Below are 6,000 nucleotides of genomic sequence, written 5' to 3'. Positions count from 1 at the left end.
TGTGTTAGTGACTATATTCATAATACATATCAACGGTAATTAATATAACCCCCACAGACATCTGAACAGGTTTCTAAAAGCTTAAAACAGAGATACAAGGTTTTTTTCCCTTAATTCTTTAAAAGTGGAATAGATTGACAATAAAACTCTTTTCCTCTTTTTCAAGATCATTAAGGATCCAGACCTCTTCGCCTGCTGAAATGTCTTTATGAACAGAAGCATGAACAATTTTTTACAGGGCACAAGATGATGAATTTGATTCATAGGGAAGTTTTTATTCATGATGAAAACACTATCAGCATTTTATATTTCTAATACAACATCCTGTTACTTTTTAAGCACAGAGGGATAATTTTGTATCTTTCTCTGAATATATCATTCTGATTTACATAGCTTTGAATGATATACTTGCTTGAAGCAATATATGTCCACTCTTTTAAGTAGGCATGACCACTACTTTTCAATAGATCTCAAAATATTTTAAGCTGGTGTGCTCATTTTTGTGGTGAGAAAATTAAGCCATAAGGCAGGTAAATGACTTGTCAACAGCAAACAAGTCAAAAGGCTTAATCTGTTGTATTCAGTGTTGGTGCCACTTCATCTTGAGTGCTGTGTGCAGTGCTGGGCCCCACCAGGATGTGAAGATCCTTGAATGCATCCAGAGGAGGGCAAAAAAGCTGGTGGAAGGGCTGGAAGGCAGGTCCTGTGAGGAGCGGCTGAGGACTTTGGGCTTGTCCAGTTTGGAGAGAAGGAGGCTGAGGGATGACCTCGTTGCTCTCCACAGCTTCCTGAGGGGGGGACGTGGGGAGGGAGGTGCTGATCTCTTCTCCCTGGGATCCAGTGATAGGATGTGTAGGAATGGTACAAAGCTGCACCAGGGGAGGTTCAGGCTGGACATCAGGAAACATTTCTTTGTGGAGAGAGTGGTCAAACACTGGAAGAGGCTTCCTAGAGAGGTGGTTGATGCCCCAGGCCTGTCAGTGTTTAAGAGGCATTTGGATGATGATGTCCTTCATAACGTGCTTTAACTTGTGGTCAGCCCTGAATTGACCAGGCAGCCGGACTAGATGATCATTGCAGGTCCCTTCCACCTGAAATAGTCTATTCTACTCTGGAACACATTCCTGTTCTCCTAAGCCCACAATTACAATTCTGACTACATAACTGAACCTCATGAGAAGGAGAGGGTTTTTTTCAGAAAACAGCTAATTCTTATTTCTGGTATATGTCAGCTTTAATTTAATCCTACAGAGAAAAAATTAAAACCCATATAAGGTACTATTGGTAAAACAAAAAAGTCTGTAATACACTACTGACCCGTTCCAAGAAGTGTCTCCTATTCTTTCTTTACACCTCATATAGCTTTAACTGTAAAGCAGCAGTTCTCAAACTGTGAGCTCGGCACCGTGTGGAGACATCTCCTGTAGGGGAGAATACAAATAAGACAAATGAAAACAGAAAATAAATGGGTTTTTTTACCCTCCCCAATGCCCACTTCCCCCACAAAATTTCTGCCATTTAGGACTCGCAAAAACTTATGGTACATGGTATACACTTTATTTCCCTGCTTCAGCTTAAAGTGGATTAAGATCTGGTAGCTAACAGCGTAAAAATGTTTCTATATGCGTGTTTACAATGTTAGGAAACATTTCAGACTGTGGCCAAAAGTAAAGTAGTGACAGTCCATAATTTGTTTGCTTTTAATAAATTGTTTTTATGAAACAGTTAGGAACAAGGACATCAAAATTACTTTCAGGGGTAAGGAGAAGCTCAATAAATTGAGTCTGTCTGGGTATTTGGGGGAGATTCCCACAGCTAATGCGGTGCTGGTAGCAGGTAGGTTGCAGAAGCAACAGCAATTTGAGAGAAATATGCAGGTGTGAAACCAAGGAAATGTCCCCAGGATAAGATGGCAAACACCCAAGGATCTCAGCTGTAAAACTGAAGGACTATGGCAAAGGTGGATACCATTACAAACTGTCACTGAGATAAATACCAGCCCTTAGCTCATCTCTAGTTTCCCATGTTCACATCTACAAAAAAGGCCTCTGGAGGGGATCCTAGGAGCTGCAGACCACCGAGTCTCACTCGCTGCTGAGGTGGATGAGTCTACAATACAGAATGACATTACTGAGTATATGCATAAAATAGTATGCTGAGGAAGAGTCAAAATCTTCTGAGAAGGGAGATGGTGCCTCACAGACCTGCTGGACTTCTATGAGAATGTCCCTTAAGCCCATGGATAAAGGAAGGACCATGGAAATCATATAACTGGATTTTAAAAAAAGACTGTGATGGTGTTCCACACCCGGGTCTATTAAGGGAACTGAACTGTCACCAGGTTGGAGGAAAGGATGTTTTAAAGATAGGAAGCAAAGGCTAGAACTTAATAATTACTTTCCCGGCTGGAGAAGAGTCAGCAGTGGAATCCTCCAGTCCTATTCAACTTTTCAGGACATGAAGAAGGGGCTATGCAGTGCATCTACAAGTTTGTACATCATATGAACCTCTTGAAAGTACTCAGTTCTGTACTAGTGACAAAGTACTGAAAAAGGACTCACTAAATAAATGCTTGGACAGTGAGGAAGTAGTTGAGCTTCAGTGGATATGAATATATGAAGTAATTTATCTAAGGGAAAATAGTCTAAATTGTGGCTCTGTGAGGCTATATTTGGAACTGGAACTAAGAAAAAGTCAAGGTTGAAAGTTTGCTAAATAATCGGCTCCATCTGCAGCAGCAGAAACAAAAGGTACCAGACTGGAGTATGCTCAGGACGGATGCTGAGAGGAAGACAGAGAGTGTCATTTTGCTCTTAAAAGAAATACTGCTGTCCCAGACCATAGCATTGTCTATGCTCCACAGAGGCCTCCAGATCTCAGGAACGTCATAATCAAGTCAGATAAGATACAGAGCAGAACGCTTGAAACAATGAGGGGGATAGAGGAGTTTCTGTCTGAGGGGAGTCTGAAGAGGTTGTGTTGGCTCTTCCATTTGGAAAGGAGGAGGCATCTCCAAATTAGTTGTTAATAGATACCACACAGTTAGGGTCTCAAAATAATAAGTTATTGACATGTAGTGAAATCTGTTAGCAAAAGGTTTATTTTTAATTGTGACCATCACAGAACTGGAAGAAAATAAAAAAGGGAAAATAAGAGTCTTTAGAGTTTTAAAGAGAACCATTTTTTGTATACAATGGCTTTTCCCACTGGGTTTAAAAGACTGTAAAAGAAAAGGAATACTTTACTCTCTTGCTTCTTGAGTGATTTTCTTCATGAAAAGAGTAGAAGCCATTATCTGAAATGCCTGGAAAATTTTTTTTTTCTGTTGTCTCAAAGGTACTTAATACATCAATTCTAAACCTGTGAATAGGATTAAGTAGAGGATTTTAGAGTATAAGTTTATGACACGTCACCAACCTATTAACTATAGATACCTTTTTTTTAAAGCAGTCTCTTTACAGCAGAAATGGGTATCTGTCCTGAGATCCCCTGGGTATAAATGTTCAGTCCATTAATAAGGAAACTGCCGAAAAGAGCAACCCATTAAAAGAAAAACCACGAACAAAAAGCCCCCACCAAACCAGAAAAGTGCTAAGAGATGTTCACAATCCAGCTAAAGTTATTGCTGAAAAAGATCCCCTAGTAAATGGTGTAATCAGCATAAACAGCTATAGGAAAATGGTTTACGGAAAAGAACATAATTTAGCTGCCAGGGCCCAGGGACTATTTGAGAGAGCATAGTGCAAACGAGAGAGCTTGCCTGAAGAGATTCTGAAAGCGCGAGATTTTCAGCATGTTGTGTTGTGTTTTTTTTTTTTCTTACAGAACTTGAGAGATTCATTTGGCCATTGTGGTACTTGAATTCAACAAAACTCACGGAAGTGCATAGCTTTTGGAATAGATCATCATAAATATTCTTTTACACCCCAGATATATTTTTCTGACAACGTGTTCACAGAAAATTTAGTAACTGAAACAGAGTAAGCAGTAGCAATAAGGTGAGTAACAATAATTCTGTGGCTTCACACAAATAATTTTGTGGTTGTCACACACGGTCTCAGAATAATACTTCAGCCTCAGTAAATTGCACATAAAGTTCAATACTTTGCAGGGTTGATTCAACAGAAATAAATATATACATACATACGTCTTTAGCCCTGAGGAAAAACCCTCACATAATTATTCTTAACACATATAAAAAAGGATCAGAACTTATGAAAGAAAATACAGTCCCATTGACTGTTCCTAAAATGAAGGGTAGGTACTAACTATCATAAAGCTGGAGAACTATAAAAATAACTTTAGTATTAGAAAAAATAGTGGATGTAATGCTCTAGCATCCTCTCATCAGGGTGCATAGGAGCTTGCAGTAGGTGCCCTCCTGAACCAGCCAGTGACACTACAACGGTCCCGTATCTGTACAGTGTATTTACCCAGAAAGCAGTGGAAGGGAAGAGCAGAAGTCTCCCTCCCTGGGATTAGAAAGGCTCAGATTGACACAGGCCTTTTTTGTGAAGGACACGGGAACAGGGCAGCCTTACCCTGAGAAAGCGAAGGCACTAGCTTGTACCAACGGCCTCAATTGACTTGTCCTGAGTCTGCTCACTGTTGAGGTTAATCCTTGCAAATCAGTTTTTTGGTTGGTTTTGTGTTAATTTGCACTTCTGGTTTTAGAAGTCCTCGAGACTGATCACACAGCAGTCAAGATAAATGGACTCACAGGCGTTCATTTCTGTACAGGAAAAAAAAGGTAAGGCTATTGATTCATTGAGCTTGACCTGCCTATATTTAAAAAGAAAATAAAACAGAACATAAAAAAAAAAAAAAAAGAATATGCCACCCATTGAAACTTTTAAAATTCTTTATTGTGTTATTTGTGTTGCAAACCCCTCGCTCACCTACAGTGAGAATGGGCTTTGAAAAATGTCATTTATCTGTCCCAAACAGAAAGAAGTATTTAGAATATAGCACTGATTTTGTCATTGGAGTTCTGTCCCATCCAAGGCTGCCTGAATATAATACAAACGCAGGGGTTAAAAATAAGAAAGATCTATCACTCAGAAATAAACGGTCTGATTGCAAAGATGGAACAAGACTTGATAAATGCTGGAGATATTTTATCTCTGGAAGACCATAAAGAAAAGGTTTCCTACGAGCCTTTCATTCTTTCTCCTTTGCCCTTTACAGGGCTTTTTATTTTCTTCTATTCAGTCATGGCTGAAAGCCAAAAGATGTGGAAAGGGGAGGACTGGCATATAAATCCTCCGATCTGCCTCCCAGAAAAAAAAAGATTGAAAAAAAAAGATTTGCATCCAAATCTGTATCTTTACCCTGACACCCCTTGGAGCTGTCTCACTGAAAGCTAACTCTTAAAATGACGGGCCATTTCTCTCTGCCTCCCTTTCCCCATAACGAAGGGGGAAAAAAGAGAAAGACTCCTAGTTCATCTCCTGGGTGATAAAATGACCTGTTCCTATACCCCATCCTCATTACTGATGAGCTGAGAGCCGATCACACGACTGGAAGACCAAGTAGGTCCATGATATACTAGCTTTTCACAAGATGCCTGTGAGTCACCAGTGTGATGCAGCCATGGAAATAACTCATGCAACCAGTCACAGCCTTTGCAGGTAGTCAACAAGTACTATGGCCACAGGGCAGGACATAAGGGAGATCGTATCTGTAGCGTGGTATAAGGTGCAGAAGTAGTCACAGTCAGGGAGAAAAGTAAAATTGGAACAGATTTAGAGTAGAACTGCATCCCATTAGGATGGCATGGAAACAAGCCAGGGAACCTGATTAGCGAATGTCTGCACTGAGCAATGAAGAGAGCAGCGCAGAAAGCCCTGAGCTGCCATGGACTTCATCTCCTCCAGAAGCAATTCATCACACTGTGGTGCTGATGAGCTGTATTTATTATCTTAAACCGCATTAAAGTGGATGAACTGCTTCTGGCCCTGAGCTGGTATTGCTGCAGCACAACAGGTAGGCATATCCGCT

Source organism: Leptosomus discolor, chromosome 13, assembly GCF_034619465.1.
Source record: "Leptosomus discolor isolate bLepDis1 chromosome 13, bLepDis1.hap2, whole genome shotgun sequence".
NCBI lineage: Eukaryota > Metazoa > Chordata > Aves > Leptosomiformes > Leptosomidae > Leptosomus > Leptosomus discolor.
This window is presented reverse-complemented; position numbering follows the sequence as displayed.